Genomic DNA, 18,942 nt, shown 5'->3' on the forward strand with positions numbered 1-18,942 from the left:
TAAGCACAGACAACCTATTGATATTAAGTTCTTGACATTTTAAAAACTATTTGTTTTTGCAGCGACAAAATGGTTTACATTTAATAATACTACACTTCTTATAAGCTTTCGTTTTGTGCAAAGCTAATTATGGATACATGCAAATTCCACTGCATTATAATTATAAACGATCTTTACTAAAAGTTTTAATCAACGAACACATTTATTAAAGTACTCGCATGTAATTATATCCAACGAGTCAGCTATTCCTGTAGAAACCAATGCTAGATACCGACATTAGCGAATGCTTGCTATTGCAAAAGACCTTATCCGGACCTCAACCAATCGGTAAGCAAGCACAACTGTTTGTTTTTTTTAAATTGTGTTGCATGAATATTCGCATTGAGAACACTCTAACATGTATGCAAGGCGAAAAAACCTATTCCTACTCAATTCCGAATAACAATTATTGGCAAATTGTAGTTGTATGAAAAGAAAACGGTTCACTGGACACAGGTGAATGCATTGAATAAGTTCAGCAATAATCAGAGAACAACGCAGTCGCATTTTTATACGAGATGTCATATCAAAAAATGTGTAATTATTTGAACTACTTCAAAAGTGTATTGCCATTCTGTATAACCAAGTACATGTAGAAACACATTGATTTACGAATTATATAAGCGCAAAACCAGGAACTGTTGACGATGAATGTCTATGGAACCAATTACTCTGTTGTTGCATTCTTTAAAACTTTTTAATGGATGACATTGTGTAGAATACAAAGCCTACATTAAGTTTATTACAGGTACTGAACTTGTTGCAAATTTGCCAATAAAGCGATACTATAATTCCCCCAAACAAACTAGACTTACCTTAAGTTGACGTTTGTTTGGAATTCTGTGTAGTCATATGACAACTGGAGGGATCAAATGAGATGTGCACGAGCAGATCGATATATTGTCAGTCTTCAACACGATTTCAAAAAAGTTATGTCCATATCAAATGAATACAGATGAAAATTTTAAGCTCTCACCAAATAAAATAAAGGGTGGTGAGGGAGGGCATTTGATCCCTCCAGTTGTCATATGACTACACAGAATTCCAACCAAACGTCAACTTAAGGTAAGTCTAGTTTGTTTGGGGGAATTCTATTACGTCATACAACTTCCGTGCTCAAATGAGACTTCAACACTGAAGGACATGACTTTTTTGAGCTACGATATAAATATGGGCCAATATTTAAAGAAAACCTTTAAATATTACCTTATAATAATGTGTATCTATTGCAGCACAGCAGATTGAAAATCTTCACAGTTCTCTATTGGCTTCTCATAATACTGGGCAAATGTTCTCTCACTTGACCACCCAGCAACTTTTAGAATCTCCGCCAATGGTAAACCACTCTGCTTAGCTTTCGAAGTTGTAGCACAACGAGCACTATGCGTTTTAAACTTATTTACATCAATCCCAGCTTTACTCATCATGAATTTGACCCATCTAGCAATAGTAGTAGGTCCAACAGAGTTATAAGGCTCAATATAACTGATAAACAAATTCATATTTACTCCACGTAATATCCTTGTACGTGAAGTATATTCTTCAAGTGTAGTGTACACACATATAGCATTATCTAAATTGTATTTCTTTAGCATAACAAAAGGGTTTACTTTACCCTTACGACATTGCTTCAATAACCCACTATAGTATACAACAAAGAATGAATCTTCTTGTTTCATTCCGTCCAAAGTTAATAAACTAACTGAATGTGAACGACTTGCTTGAGTGAGCACAATAAGAGTTACTAATTTGCAACATAACATCTTCAAAGTCAAAGATGAAACTGGTGTCAACGTCTTCAAATAACGCAGAAGAATGGCCACATCCCAGGTCTCTGTATATTTAACACGTCTTGGCCGTAAATTGAAAACTCCTGTCATATATCTGACAACTAATGGATGTGAACCAACAGAATGTCCATCTATTAACTTACACAAATTTGACAATGCACTACGAGCAGTGTTCAATGTTTCATAGCTATATTTTTGTTTGTATAAATAAGTAAGAAATTCTATTACTGATTCAATAGTCGTTTGAAAAATATCACTTTTCCTTTCGCAACAGAAGAGAACCCATTTCTTGATGTAACACTGATATTGCTTCTTAGTGGATTTTCTGCAAGAAGCCATGAGAATTTCGACAGATTCTTCCGATAAAGCTCGGCTTTTGAAGGAATTCCTGATATATGACATACCATCAAATGCAACTTGTTCACCAGAGGATGTACCTTTTTGGTTCCTGGAACATTCAAAGTCTGTTTCTTCACCTTCAAGATGAGAGGATCCTGTATCAACATCTCGAGGATTGGAGTAAACCAATTCTGCGTTACCCAAAGAGGTGCCACCAGGACCATCTCCGCAGCATCCGCCCGTACTTTCTGTACTAGGCGTCCCAGCAAACTGAAAGGTGGAAATGCATATATCAGCATATTTGACCAGTTTAATGCAAATGCATCCACAAAAGCTGCATCAGGATCAGGTTTCCAGGAGACATATCTGTCAAGTTGCTTGTTGAGCCTGGAGGCAAATAAGTCAATTTCAGGCATTCCAAAGCATTCGATTATCTCATTAAATAACATCGTATTTAACATCCACTCTGTATTATCTTGAAATTCTCTAGAAAACTTATCTGCAGAATTATCAACACCAGGAATATGGGTGGCAGACAACCAGATATTTTTCTGACAACACCATGACCAAATATCATTTGCCAAGGCATTCAAATGTTCTATTCTACCTCCCATATTATTGAGATATGCCACTGCACATGTATTGTCTGATCTTACTTGTACATGACAATTTTCGATAGATTTGCAAAATGACCTTAGTGCATGTGAAACAGCTAACAATTCCAGGTAGTTGATGTGATTTTGGTACTCAAGGTCTCTCCATCTACCTCCTATTTCATTTTGCTCACAAACAGCTCCCCAACCATCATTTGAAGCATCACAAGTGATTACTAAACTTGGATTTGCATGAATGAGTCTCCTTTTTTGGTGACCAAGATTATCAATCCACCATTGGAGCTCATTTGTAATGCCCTTACAGACATTCATCCACGAATCAAAATCACCCTTCATGTTTTGTAAAGATAATATTTTTTGTCTCTCAATTACTCTATAATGAAGAGGAGCAAACTCAACAGCAGAAAACGTTGAGACCATGAGACCCAAAACCCTAGCAACTTGTCGAATTTTTGCGAAAGTCATGTTTTGCAATTCTGAACATGCTTGGACAATGTTTGCAACTTTTTCTTTGGGTAAAGTTACTGTCATGCTTACAGAATCAATTAGATTCCCAAGAAATATTATTTGCTGTGTAGGGACCAAAACAGATTTCTGTTCATGTGTAATGAAACCTACATCAGTTATCAACCTGACAGTATCTTTAACATTTCTTTCACAATCTTGCATTGTGTGTGCTAAAATTATCGAGTCATCTATGAACCCAGAAATTGTGATACCAAGCATGCGCAAAGATGCGAAAACGGGCTTAAGCAGGCGAGTAAAACTTATTGGCGCCGATGAAATACCATTTGGAAGGCATTCAAACTGGTAGATTTTGCTCTTAAAGATGAAGCGCAATTTTACTTTATGTTCCGGTGCAATAGGCACTGAATAATATGCATGCCTTAGATCTACTGATGCAAAATAACAGCCAGGAGTGACTAGTTTGAGAACAGATTCAAGGGTATCCATTTTAAAATGGTGGTACTCGATAAATTGATTTAAATCTTTTAAATTCAATATCAGTCTACATGTACCATCCTTTTTCGGAACAGTGAAAATTGGAGAAATGAACTCGTTAGGGTCATGTTCAACTTGGGTAATAACTTTCATTGATAATAACTCTTGTATTTCATGATCAATTTGATCACTTTCATTTGAAGAAAATCTGTTTGCTTGACAAAATGTCTTAACTGGGTTTACATTATCAATGAACTTGATGTGAAAATGCTCCACCATATCCAAAATGGATTTATCACTAGTTATTTTTCTCCAATTTTCAACAAAATATTTCAATCTACCAGCTTCAAAGCTACTAACCTTGTCTATTTCCTCGGTGCCAATGCTCGGCCGTTTTTTGAAAAGCCAGCATCACCACGGCCTCGACCACGAAATCGGCCTCGACCTCTAAACCCCGATCTGTATGGATGGGGACGACGGAAGTCACGTCCTCTGCCAAATTGCTGCCCAATGCGGCCAATTTTGTTGAGATCGTTTATCTCACGAACATTCCTATTAACGTCATTGTCATCACCATACAAAAAATCTGTACATGGCAATGATGGAGAGGCAAGATAATGGTATTTGGGGTCCAAACTGCTTTTGTGAAGCTCTTTTCTTATTATGTTAATGTTTCTGTAGGTCTGGCCTAAAAGGGCTATAGCATTGGTTGAAAGATCAATGGCCTTACTACATGCAACTGATGGGTCTTCTGTGGAATTGGCTAATATGTCAACAGATTTGGTAATGTTAGATGCTGCTTTCACCAAAAGTTCTTGAACACTTTGCATTTTATTATCATCATATTGAACCTGAGATTGCAGCAGACGCCATATCCCTTGATTAACACGAGTTTTAACAAGAGCATCACAATTTTCAGGCCGATGCACCTGTTTCAAAAGCTCATTCATTTTATCATCAGACAGTTCGTTCCTGAAAGAATTATTCACAAATTTTGCTAGATCATCATTGACCTTTTTATCAACAGGGTCAGAATTACTAAAACGTTCCATAAGATTCCGAAAAACCGGATTGGGACTTACACTTTCTTGATCAATTTCATCAAAAGACTGTCCATCGTCATCATAGAACTGGTCCTCTGAATACTCTTCATCGTAATATTGAGTAGATTCAAGTTTCTCAATACGTTCTTTCTGACTTTTCATATTTTCATTGAGCTCTTTCAAAATAGAGAGAACTTCACGAGTGAGTTCAGGCTCCTTAGACATAGAACTTGTGGACGTAGAACACTGACCTTTGTTAGAAACAGTTTTAGGTGTGTCCTCAGACACCGAAGAGGTCTTATTTGCGACCAAAACCGACTTACTGGGTGGTTTTTTACTGTTCTGGACATCTTTGTCCGCCATGACGTGTTAAATATACAGAGACCTAAGAAAAAATGTGCCGGATATCGTAAACCGGTCTCTAACACGTGTTTAGACTGGTAAAAATTTCCGAAGAAATTTTTTACAAAAAACAAGTTTCTTTTTATTTCTTCCGAAGAAAAATAACGAAATTCAGTAAAATTAGTTATGAATGACAAAATAATTCCAATAATTGCTACTAATAGCAATAAAACTGACATGTGCGATACCGAAGTATAAACCGCGAACGAACTAATTCGTTACGGAAATCGATCACGCCAAAGCGTCTGTACTCAACGAGTAGCTAAATCGCACTGACAATATATCGATCTGCTCGTGCACATCTCATTTGAGCACGGAAGTTGTATGACGTAATAGAATTCATTATGTTTTGATAGCAAACGTTTGGTACAATGTGTGCCAATGACATGTGTCAAGTGCACAATGAAGTTGCAAAGAATGATGCACTGTATCGTAGCGACCATATCATTTTGTGGACATAGTACGAGTCTTTCTGACCTAAATGATCCACGTGGTTTTCCGGTAGATTCTCCTACAAATGTCATTGCACGTCGCAATACAACGCATGTGTCTCGCTACTGATGCCGGAACAGTACATCAGCCAGCAATTTATGCATCTGCGCATAGCTTTGGAAAAACCGGGCTTAATGTATGTTTAAATAGTCTTCCCAGATTAGCATGTGTTATCTCACAATTCTGGATTTTCGTCTAGAAGACACAACTGTTAAACAAAAAAAACCCATAAAAGTTTCGTCTTTGATTAAGCATATGCGGATTTCACAGGCTAATCTGGGACGATTCTTTACGTGCTCGGCTCATTTACATGAATAATGTTTACAGTGACGTTTTCCTTCAGTCGAGCGGCGAAAATAATTGTTAACATATTATGGCCAAAAAATAATTAAGTTTGCACTAATGGCATTGGACATGATTTTAATGTTTGCAATGACATATAAGAAATTAAAATGTCACATATTGCGTTACTTCTTTCTATTAAATTTTGCGCGATTGTGCCATAATTTATTTAATTGAGATTATAGAAATTGTCCTATCAGTTGGAAAAAAATGACTACTGCTGGTGTTTGTTTACCACTACAAGTCCGAGTCAACGATTTGACAACGCAGTCGTTCATTAGCATTAACCATATTGCCAATGCTGCAAAACGACTGTTGCAAATAAATAACAAAGTCGTTTGTTTCTAGTGCACCGTCTCAACAGTCAACAATACGATGTCAAAAATCTTACACGCTGTCTTAGATTATATTCGTTAATTACGTCAAGACTTTCTGATATTACCAGTTCACTTTCTCCGAAAAATGTTGGGGTATCTTGATTTTCTTTTTTAAATACTATGTACATCAATATGTTACTGAATACAAGAAATGCACACATTGATAACAGTAGGCACATTGATAATCAACGTTGTCTACAAACGTATATTGCTTGAAAAATGTATAAAGATTACTCTGAATGCCTATCTCAAGATTAAGTACGTAGTAGAAATTGTTATGACCATTATAACAGTGAATTGAACATACACAAGAAAAAGCTTAGATAAAGATAAAGATTTTTCTTGGTTCTGTCTGAGGAGTTTCGTTATAAATCCTTTATAATATATGCACAGGAGTCTTATAAATTGGCTGTCGCTCTTGTCACCAACTCATGTCAAAAGGACACGTATATGTGCGATCTGCACACACTAACCTGGGACGACACATTACGCACATGCATTAAGCCCAGTTTTCTCAGAACGCGGCTCATTTGTTGTTCTGTTATGCACATGATGCTAAATAATGTAGCCGCGATTTAACAGTCAAACTACGTATGCATTTTATAGAATACGCGGGTTTAAATATATATACTTATATATAAAATATTAACAAAATGACAAACACTTTTAATGCGTAAAATAATTTCCAAAAGGAGGGCTGTCTTCTATACAACGATATGGCGAGCGACTTATTCTATTTATAAGTTTAAAACAGCAGAGTTCACAAGCGCAGAAGCGCCCATTAATAAAAACTTACATAAAACTTCCTTATATGCGTAAAACGTATACTAGACAACGTTTACATCGCTAGTTCCCAGCATAAATCTCAGTTATGTTTTAAATAGGACGAACACAATTCAAGAATGACAGAAGCTGATGTTAGTAATTTCTGTATTGACTAAACGTTTCTCCAAATGTCATCGACAAAATGAGAATTTTAATAAAAGTATCGTTGTTTTTTTAAGAAATTATGCAATACATTCATCTTTATTCGTCATTTGCAAAATAACGTTTTATAAACAAATATTTCGGTGTATATTTTTTCAACGATGCAGAAACCTAAGCCTAATTTTTCCTACCACGGAAGTAAGCAACAATTGCGTTTTCATATGATGTAATATTAATAAAGAATACATGAAATTTTATTAGGCACACGCGAATATTGCGTATTTTTGTGTTCGCGTTAAAGACGCACGCAAAAGAAAATGTGCTGACTGCAGTGAAAGATCATATAAACGTTTCAATCGTGATCAAATACAACACAAATTTTCACACGTTTCAACAAATATATTCTATTTACACTGATAAATAAGAATTTATCATGATTTTCGTTGATTTCATTTCTCATCATCTACACGGTGTTATAACGATATATTATTTTAAAAATATATTCAACATTTATTTTAATAGCCATTGTCTATACAACACAAATACTTTTGATGATCTTACAATTCTTAGTTTTACTCTTTCTCATAAATATAACTGATGTATGTGTTCAATGAAGCACTAATATATTAACTGTGTTATACATCCCTATCTTTATAATATTAATTTGCATATTAATCGCGAAGCCAATAGCAATGTTAAATACCAATTATTTACCAAAACAAAATAATGAAATATTTCAGGAAAGCAAACGCACGGTTTTGCGATTGGTACGTTTGTGAAGTTTCTAAGTAAACATGTGCCCATGTAAATGGACATCATTTACGTGAGAAGAAGTCTCATTACGCGCTAGATACATATGATATTAATGCGACAAAATTTAATTGTCTGAAACTAACCATTTTGAGTGTTTTCTGTTAAGAATAACAAAACTATAGTCTTACCTCACGTTTAACGTACAGGTCGATGTGTATATGGCGAAAAATATAATATCCGAAAGTATTGTAAAAAGCATACACCAGTGTTAACACAAATTTAATTGCTGACGAACAAGTTAATCGTTGTCACAATGTTAACCAAATTAAGCAAGTGCACAAGCATTTAAGAATTTCTTACACCATGAAATGGATATTGTAAACAATTGTAATCTAGGGTCATTTATTTGCGTTTGGTATTATGATCAAATAGCATGGTAGTGACAGGAACCTTTGTCGCGTTGCGTAATGCTTAACCAAACACGTCAAGAATAGATATTGCGTGGTGAGAACATTAAAATGGCAGTGAGTATATAATCGGTCTTAATAATCGTGTGGGCATGCCCGTGTTAATATCAGAATTTATAGCATATTTGCCGATGGTATATTGTGGTGTATATGGGAAGAATACAATTAAATTCTGCAAACTAGCTTTAGTTTGCTTTATGGTATCACCGATAAAAATTATTTAAAAAATATTTTTTCCAGGCTCGGTTTAAGCTTATTTCTGACTGTATTGAGGAAATTATGATTTGCCTTTTAAAAGGGCAATCTACATGTACACGCAGAGTTGTCGTTCCATGCTCTCACATACAATCTCTGCCATCACAAGAAAATCCTACCAGATTTGGTAGATTGTTATGTTTTTGTTGAATTATTATACTACAAAAAGTAGTATCATTTGCTTTTATATTTCCAAAATAGTGTATAAGTTTAGGTTGATAATAAAAAATAAATTAAGTAAATAAAAAAAGGCTAAAAATAGACTCTGATTAGCAATAATCTGTTCTTATATCTGACGTTTGTACAAAGGTGACTATCTGCAATATCTAGTGGGTTTAATCTTTCAGTGACATGTTCTGGTAGTCCCCTTGGTAAAAGACGACTCAAGAAACCACACAGAAATGATAGTTAACAGTAAAGGCATTTATTTTGAATATAAAGGATATTTTTACTTTCAGAGCAATACAGTTTAACCCATTTATGCCTAGTGGACTCTCCCGTCCTTCTTAATTGGATCAATTTATTTCCAAAAATTAGGGATGTCTAGTATATTTATTTCTATATTTAGAATATTTCTTACAGAAATTCATTTAAGCAAACAGCGCATACACTTATGAGACGCCGCATCATGCGGCGTCTCATCTGGATCTACGCCGTTTGCCAATGCCTTTTTTCTAAACGCTAGGCATAAATGGGTTGATAATTGTCTTAACAAAGTGAGGTATTTTACTGTTATCACTTGACACCATGAATAAAAAGCGTTATTTAATATTTGACATTTTTCAATTAAAAATCGAAGGATAAAAGACAGTGGATAAAAATCAAGTGTGGTATTTAACTGTAAAAAGTAGTCATATTGTGAGAAAATAATCAGGTATTAAATAGCCAAAGAATTGTCAATAATTCATCACATAGCATTAAATACAACTCTCGATTGCGATAGTGCATTCATTTTGGAGAATTTTTCATTAAATTCTTATTTATTTCTTTAAATAATTTAGCAATTGGATATAATTGTATGGGTAACATTGTCTTGAGATAGACAAAATCATAACACAATATGCAGAGACGCACCATGTTTTAGCCTAAATTGAATGATGTTGATGTTCATGAGATAAAGCTAAAGATATATATTCTCTTTGTATTTGGGACAGTTACCGACTCTTTTAATTGAACAATTGTCAAACCCAAAATTCAGTCTAAATATATGAGTCGCGTTTTGAGAAAAATGGGCATAATGCATGTGCGTAAACTTGCTTTTCGGTTAGAAGGGACTTTATTGAAACTAAAAATACCATTAAAGCGGAAAGTGCCGTGCCTGATTAGCCTGTGCGGAATGCACAGGCTAATCAGGCACGACACTTTACGCACATGCATTATGTCCAGTTTTCTCAGAACGCGGCTCATACATTCATTCACCATTACAAAACGTTGTTAAAAATATTCATCCACCACCCTGTCATAAACATGTCATCTTCACTTCGTTATCTTCCAATCGTGCACACCTGAGTGCGTTTAATAAATAATAACACTGCTTTTACACTAGCAATGAAAGGTTGCCTCCGAGCAAAAGTAATGCGTTTTATTTTAATTTTAAAATGATTTTAAGTTATATCCAAAAAACGATAGATGTCTTAAACGCAAGTTTAATAATTAAAATCAGATTATTTCCATAGATCCTAAGATAATACACACGATGATATTTCGTTCAGAATTGCAAAATTTAAACTCTCAAAATCACTCATATTATCAAAAATAGGAGCTTATAAAGCAAACTAGGGCTAATTCCAAGACATGTTTGTTGAATATTTTTAGTTTCAAAGAAAACTCACATGAATTTAAATCCGATGTGGCTATCCGAACCATCACACACAAATGCTATATATACTGACAACTCTGAACTTGGCTAAAGTGCAATTGGGAAACGAGGAAGTGAGAACAAAATGAACGGTTCGCTGCCTATGAGTGAGTGCATTTGATTATTTTAGTGAAGGTGATAGTAAAGAACAATGCTACTCGCAAATTGGACCGAGACAGAATAGAATTTAAATCTACATGCTTGCAATTAATTTAATAAATGAAAGAAACAAAACAATCTTAGAGCAATTTATTATGGTTTGTATAGGAATTAGTTAACTTAAGCGATCATATGAACATGTTAGGCTCAAATCGATTCGGAGATTTTTTTTGTTGTTCTTCGTTTTATGCATCACGTTTGCTTGTTTACCCTCGGGAATTCGGTATAAATCCCGATGACCGATCTGTTTAACCCATTTATGCCTAGCGTCTAGAAAAAAGGCCTTGGCAAACAGCGTAGACCCAGATGAGACGCCGCATGAGGGAATTTTTGTAAGAAATATTCTAAATGAGAAATAAATATACTAGACATCCCTAATTTTGGAAATAATTTGATCCAATTCAGAAGGATGGGAGAGTCCACTATGCATAAATGGGTTAATTTCGCCGTTGGCAACATCCTTCATATGATATCATCGCGATCAGTTTATCTCTTTCACTTTTTTCCCGTTAAACTAGTTTTACAGTATTTAGTGCTAGAAGCTGAAAAATCAAAAAGTGTGTGGCCATATAATAACCTGGCGAACCACTGTAACTACCATAAAGGTGGGTTCCCACTGCCGATCCGATCAACTCGATCATCCCGATCACCAAAATTTCCCGATCAACCAGACCAAGCTCGACTAAAAAGGGTATACAGGACTTCTTCTCGACCTCTTGTCGATAACACACGACCCCCACACGACTCATTCACGACGTCCACTCGACCATCTTTTCGATTTCCGCTCGATCATCTTGACCTTTACGCGAGCCCTATACGATCTCCGCTCGACCAAGTGGACCTCAGCTCGATCGCCACCAGATCTTCACACGACCAGATCGTGATGGTCGTACTACTGTCGTACGAAATCGCGAACGGTCGTTTATTGAAACTTCGAGAATAAAAACTTCAAACATTGTTGTTCACTTATCACTTTAATCATTATGTAGATTGAACAATTAAAGTTGTGGGCCAGACGGTAAGAGCTCCAGAGAGCCAGGGCCATGGCTGTAATAGAGTTCGAGGAGAAGGAAGTCGCTCAGATGCGTAGGCGTAGGCGGCCACGACGCAGGGAAGTGTGGGTTAAGCTGTGGCTTACGCGACGGCCACTATATGGACAATATGAGCAACTACTACAGGAGCTCAACAAAGAAGACCCAAAAGGATACCACTAGTTTTACTAGTTTAAGCAGTATCGGTCGCCTTTTTGCCCTTTCTTTGCATCTTTTGATGTTTACTCGTCCGATTCTAAGAAGGTAATGAGAGACAAGCATGACGTTTTGCACGCGAGTTTTGTTTTAGTCACATGAGCTCGTGTATGGTCGAATAGCAATCGGGAAGTGATCGTTTACGGTCGAGTAGCCGTCGGGTAGCAGTCAAGTTAATCTGTACATCAAATCGTATAGAGGTCGAGTGGATCGTGTTGCGATCTAAAATAACTCGGATAGAGGTCGAGCGAATCGGGTACAGATCGTGTAAAAGATGTCAATCCGATCGCCACACGATTGCTTCACGATCAACTCGATCCTCTACTCGACTTATACACGACCACTTCCCGAGCGCTTCTCGATCCATTTCCTAATCGACCGCTACTCGATATTTTTGACATGTAAACAAATATCCGGTTGGAAGCCCGTCCAATGCCGACCTACCCGACCGCCCCCGACCACTCATGCCGACCGAACCAGACCAGCACAGAACCGCTTGGTCTGGCTTGATCGAGTTGATCTGATCGGCAGTGGGAGCCCAGCTTAAAGAAAATACAGATTTTAATCAAGACCTGCCTCAGGAAGATCCTCAAGATCCGCTGGCCAGACAAGATCTCCAACAAAGAAATATGGAGAAAAACAAAGCAGCAGACAGTTGTAGAAGACCTCCTTTCGAGACGTTGGCGGCGGAAAGGACATCCCTTCGCAAGTCCGAATTGTTTTATTTGCTTTGTTTAACAGGTTGTTGGATCACGTGACTTTTGGGGATTCCACCTGTTTACTTTATTGCATTTGTTGGACGGTTAGTAATGCTTTATTTAAAATAACTTTTTAAAAACACGATTCTGAAGAATTTCAACTAGTGCATACAAGACAGATTTTTATGCTGCTTATAGCAATGTGAAATACATCAAAATTACTAGTACTTTATTTAATAAGTATGTTCTCTCGTTAAAAAATTCCATTTTACTGAATTGATTTTACGCGGTAACGTTTCACGCATGACCAGAGCGTAGAGCCTAATATTAGGTGCCGCAGCCTAGTGGTTAAGGCGATAGACTTTGGGATATTCCCGCGCAGGTTCGAATCCTGCCGACGACGTATACTTTTTTGCGACGCGTTTTATTTCTTTTCTAACGTAATTTGATTTAATATGGCATATAAGCTATGTTTATTGTTAAATATGTTGCAATTTGTATGCACATTCTTCAATTTTTTTTAAATTAAAACAACGTTAAGGCTAAATTGGGTGATATACTGCTGAAAATACGAACCATGCATGTTGCATTTTTATTTTTATTTCAAAAAGTAAACGGTTTATCAGTTTATTTCTTGGTATTTTTGCTGTATATAGTGTATCTATAAAAACTAAGTTCAAAATATTACTTAAATGATATTATTTTGAATTTAAAGACACTGTTTTAAACCAACCCAATTTCTACTTGCCTGAAACCACTTATATTTCATGGCGCTCCTCCATAGATAACAAGTTATAAAAAATAAATGCCTGTAAAAGAATTTTTTTTTCATCTTGTTTAAACTTTAAACACCTTTACTGCATCTGTACACACCATCTCCGTGTCTATATTTGGAAATCTGGGTGAATTATGGAACTTTCATATACCCCAGGGGTGCATATAAACTGGACAAAAGCCGAGTGTGGGTGTGGTTTTGAAAAAATCAGTTGTTTTTTTAAGCATGGAAAGACTACCTAAAAATTTGCATGTAGTTCAGTGAAATGATGCTGATTAAGAAAATAATAGATAAGATTATATTTGGATAGATGCCCATTACGGGTGCGCTACCTTAAGCTATCGGCACAAACTTCAAGAAAAACTGTCTTTTATGCACTAGATCTATTTCAAATTTTAATTTCATATTTCAAAATTTTAATAACTTCAGATATTTGCAAAAATAACGTTCTATACGATGTGATTACACTCTGTCCAACCCGTGTGCAAACCCCTGAAAACCCCATTGACTCTGCACCCTGATAATTTTTAACTTTGAGACTTGTCATTCTTGATTTTAATAGATGCTGGCTTCCGGGTTTGTGCATCAAATGTGTGTATTTCGAAGTTAAAGAGGTCCTTTCTGACATAGAGGCTATATTATGTGTGTAACCGGAGTGTACCCCTGCACTCCTTCCTAATAAACGTACTAGACTACGTAAGATGGGACGAATGTTGAATTATAGCTGCACTTACCAGCTATTGCGTTGTTCCTGAAACATTTATCAATTTTGGTATATTCTTGTGTTGTTGGGGCGAAAGACGGAGTACTCCTATGCTGCCGGAGGCGGGAATTAAACCCGGGTCGCCCAGGTGAGAAGCGAGTGTACCAACGACTGCGCAATCTGGACAGCCAATGCATCAAATGTCGATCACATTGAAGTTTTCGCCGGGAACTTTCGTTTGCAAATATTTCAGAAAATATTTGCAAATATTTCAGAAAATAATTGTTAAGTTGTACAAACACAAATTCTTTTATAAATGCAAGTGTCCTATATTGATGCTGTTGTTTTCGCCTTTGCTGATGGTGATTATTATGATGACAATTGTGTATAGGGCGATACTGAATCATGTGGATGATTATGATTATCACTGTTAGTAGTATGAGGATGAACATGAGAATGATGCCGGTGACGATTGTTAATATGGTGATTATGGTGATAATATTGATAAAGACGGTGACGATAATGAGGAGCACGATGAATATAATGATGTGATGATGGTGGTGATGTTTGATAGAGTTTTCATCTAGACAGCTCCCTGCCTGACACGCTATTTCAAAACATAGAACAGTTGTCTGTAACAAACGTTCTGCCTGTCCATAACTGCTTGTAATGCATGTTGTTTCAAGCATACAGAAATGTAAGATGTCGCCCTGGTGGCAACACGATCGTGCTACAAGAAAAACGCTCGAGTTTACAAATGTAAGCTAATTTGACGTGGAAGCTGTAATGGCTGATGACCGAGTTGTTGAACACATTTCGAAATGGTCCATGACCCTGACGCGAATTGCGCTTGGAGGATTATTAAATGTTTTAAATACGCCCACAAAGTTGAAAATCATCTGATATATAGATACAACACTACTGTCTGCACGACTGAATTGCTGACTTATGGTTGGCGTATGACTAGCGCCATATTCCAGCCAATATACGCGTATGACCAGGGCGTATGACTAGCGCCATATTCCAGCCAATCTACGCGTATGACAATAACGTATGACTAGCGCCATATTCCAGCCAATCTCCGCGTATGACCAGGACGTATGACTAGCGCCATTTTGCAGCCAATATCCGCGTATGACCAGGGCGTATGACTAGCGCCATATTCCAGCCAATCTCAGCGCATTACCATGGCGTATGACTAGCGCCATATCCCAGCCAATCTCAGCATATGACCAGGGCTTATGACTAGCGCCATATTCCGGCAAATCTCAGCGTATGACCATGACGTATGACTACCGCCATATTACAGCCAATCTCAGCGCATTACCAGGGCGTATGACTAGCGCCATATTTCCATTCTATACATAGATGGGGACGTCACTACGTTAGTGTCACCTCTATATTTAGACGCATCACATTCCCTTGTTTGGGGAATTATGCTTCCGCCAAAGTAGTTCTGCGTAGGAATGAAAATGTTAGTAATTAAAGAAAAACGTTTTTCATTGTGTGTTTAAAACGGAATGATGTTTAAAGAAATTTTATTTAATTATGTTTATATGCGATTTTGAATCTCTATTAAGACTGATAGCGATTATCAGAAGCACAATTACCTGACCTACTTTCGCTTTCACTTTTTACTCGTAAAAGAAGTGCTACCCACAATTCCTTTCGCGTTAGTACACAGGTCAGTAAGACCGGTGTGTACACAATGCCATATACTAGCCAATCTCCGCGTATGACAATGGCGTATGACTAGCGCCATACCCCAGCCAATCTGAGCATATGACCAAGGCGTATGACTAGCGCCATATTCCGGCAAATCTCAGCGTATGACCATGACGTATGACTACGTCCATATTCCAGTCAATCTCAGCGTATGACCAGGACGTATGACTAGCGCCATATTCCAGCCAATCTTAGCATATGACAAGGGCGTATGACTACCGCCATATTCCAGCCAATCTTAGCGCATGACCAGAGCGTATGACTGGGGCCATATTCCAGGCAATCTCCGCGTATGACAATGACGTATGACTAGCGCCATATTCCATCCAATCTAAGCATATGACCAGGACGTATGACTACCGCAATTTTCCAGCCAATCTCCGCGTATGACCAGGACGTATGACTAGCGCCATATTCCGGCAAATCTCAGCGTATGACCATGACGTATGACTAGCGCCATGACGTATGACTATGGCGCTAGTCATACGTCATTGTCATACGCGGAGATTCCAGTCAATCTCAGCGTATGACCCAGGGCGTTTTACTAGCGCCATATTCTGCCAATCTCAGCGAATGACCATGACGTATGTCTAGCGCCATATTCAAGCCAATCTCAGCGTATGACCAGGGCGTATGACTAATCCCATATTCCAGCCAATCTTAGCGTATTACCAGGACGTATGTCTAGCGCCATATTCCAGCCAATCTCAGCGTATAAATACCATGTATGAATAGAGCCATATGCGAGCCAATCTCAGCGTATGGCCGGGGAAAATGATTATCGTCCCATTGCAGCAAATCTCAGCGGTTGACAATATCGAATGACTGGCGCCATAGTCCAGTCTATGCGTATGACTAGTAAATGTTTACAGCATGTACAACGTCAACATGTCTGGATCATACAAAACTAAAAAACTTACATTACACACATACATTAAAACACATATAAATACCTGTCGGCATGAGGATAATATCCAGATATATTCTATTGTCTGGCAGGTGGTTAGTTTTCAAACGAATGCAGGTTTAAAGAAACTTTCCGCAAATGTTGCTTTCTTATATTGATGACTCCAGTAGCTTGAAAATAACTTTCGACGAACAAGTACCACTGCCAACTGTATATTTATATGAAGCACTATCATTAGTTATTTCATTATCAAGCATAAATTGGATTGTACGACATCTATGAGTGAATAGAATGTTTGGTAAAATGTTATCAACACCCCGCGCAAGTCAGGATTCTTATCTAGTTTAAATATATTTGAACTGTAAGTAGCAATTTCATGTTTACATTCGATTCCCTTAAAGGTTATGAATTGAAAATCGGACAGCATGTTCTCCGGCTAAAACATATGAGCCTTGTTTTGAGAAAACTGGGCTTAATGCTTGAGCGTAAAGTGTCATCCAAGATTGGCCTGTGGAGTTCGCACAGGCTAATCAGGGACGACACCTTCCGCCTAAGCTTGATTTTTGGTAAGGATGGACTTCCTTGAAACCAAAAATACCATAAAAGCGGAAAGTGTCGTCCCTGATTAGCATGTGCGGACTGCACAGGCTAATCTGGGATGACAATTTACGCACATGCATTAAGCCCAGTTTTCTCAGAACGCGGCTCTTATAGAAGTACGATCGCTTCTCATCAAATAGTTCACTCCGGGTTGTATCTATTTTCTGCGGAGCGCTTTACTTTGGATATAATGCAAGTAATGCTACTTCAGTCGTGCCCCCTTCCCATACCACAGCCTCACCATCAAACATTACGAGAGTACACACACACAAACACACTACAATACACATCTCAGATAACATACATAGTTTGATCTTTTTGTTATGATGCGCTATTCATTTTAAATGTTCAAACACAAAACGGCTTGATGCGGATTTACCTCGTACTTACATACTGTAGGCGAATACATTGACTTTCCGTGATCTGTAATTTTTATGCATTCGCTAATTTGCGCCTGTGTGTCACAATTTGGTTTATTGAAAGATATTTTTATGGGTTTTAATTGTTTTGTTCGTTTTTATTGATGTTGGCTTAAAAACGGAACTAGCATAGTATTGACTTCAGGAAAATGAAACGGGGAAACAATCCGAGCCCAAGCTCGCACATTTGATATTGATGGCCGTATGACATATTTAATTGAATGGATAAGATTTTGTTTGAAAAGTATTCGCAGTTTGTAACGCATATCCGTTTCTTGGGCCCAGGTGATTGGTCCATTGCCTACAGAGCGTGAGGGTCGTGGTTCGAACCTCACATGAGAATCGTATGTGTCCATATAGCTTGGTACTAAGGGTAAATACCAATGTGTAGAGGTGTTAACTAGTCAATCTTTCGCATTAGCGAAAACTTGCTTGAGAGTTATTGTGATCGGTGAAAACATGATAAATTTGCACTTTGTTTACGTTAACCATTTATGCCCAAGTGGACTCTCCCATCCTTCTAAATTGGAATTATTTATTTCCAAAATTAGGGATGTCTAGTATATTTATTCTATATTTAGAATATTTCTTACAGAAATGCCAAGGCCTTTTTTCTAGACGCTAGGCATAAATGGGTTAATGAACCATGCACCAGTAAAGAATAATTTTTATGAGCATAATACGCGGGGTAAGTATGTTGTTATTTTGAATGCTCCTAAAGGTCGCTAAACAATTTGACGACTTCAAAATATCATCGCCTATATTTCTTATCTGTAAGTGCAAACATAGACGGAATGAATTTTATATCTCGGGTGCTCTGGCGTTTATAGCTGAAGCTTTATTTCTTATCAGCATATACATTTTTTGTCGAACATTCGGTATCTACTCAGGGGCAAACGTCGCATGATTTTGTATTTGTATTTTTATGGGTGAAGTACCGGTGAAACCTATAAATACCCCCCTGGATAAAATGATACGAAAACAAAACTCGATGTGAAAGAGATTTTCATTAAGATATATTGTGTGTGTGAGATAACGAGTCTGTTCCAAACAGGATTTATTTTATCAT

General features: G+C 37.2%; 1 protein-coding gene across 2 annotated transcripts in view; it reads right to left on the reverse strand.

Moving 5' to 3' along the window:
• The window catches only part of LOC127881537 (proline-rich protein 5-like), a 71,041-nt gene extending 54,075 nt beyond the window's left edge, over positions 1-16,966 (reverse strand). Inside the window, exon 1 of one of the 2 annotated variants that reach the window (XM_052429462.1) lies at positions 16,901-16,966. The gene's annotated coding sequence lies outside the window, so the exon portion shown is untranslated. Of the gene's footprint in view, positions 1-8,248; positions 8,379-16,900 lie in introns of those variants that run through there. The other variant, XM_052429464.1, reaches the window with a different exon arrangement.
• Positions 16,967-18,942: the final 1,976 nt, after the last annotated feature.

This window comes from Dreissena polymorpha, chromosome 5 (genome assembly GCF_020536995.1).
Source record: "Dreissena polymorpha isolate Duluth1 chromosome 5, UMN_Dpol_1.0, whole genome shotgun sequence".
NCBI classification, from domain to species: Eukaryota; Metazoa; Mollusca; class Bivalvia; order Myida; family Dreissenidae; genus Dreissena; species Dreissena polymorpha.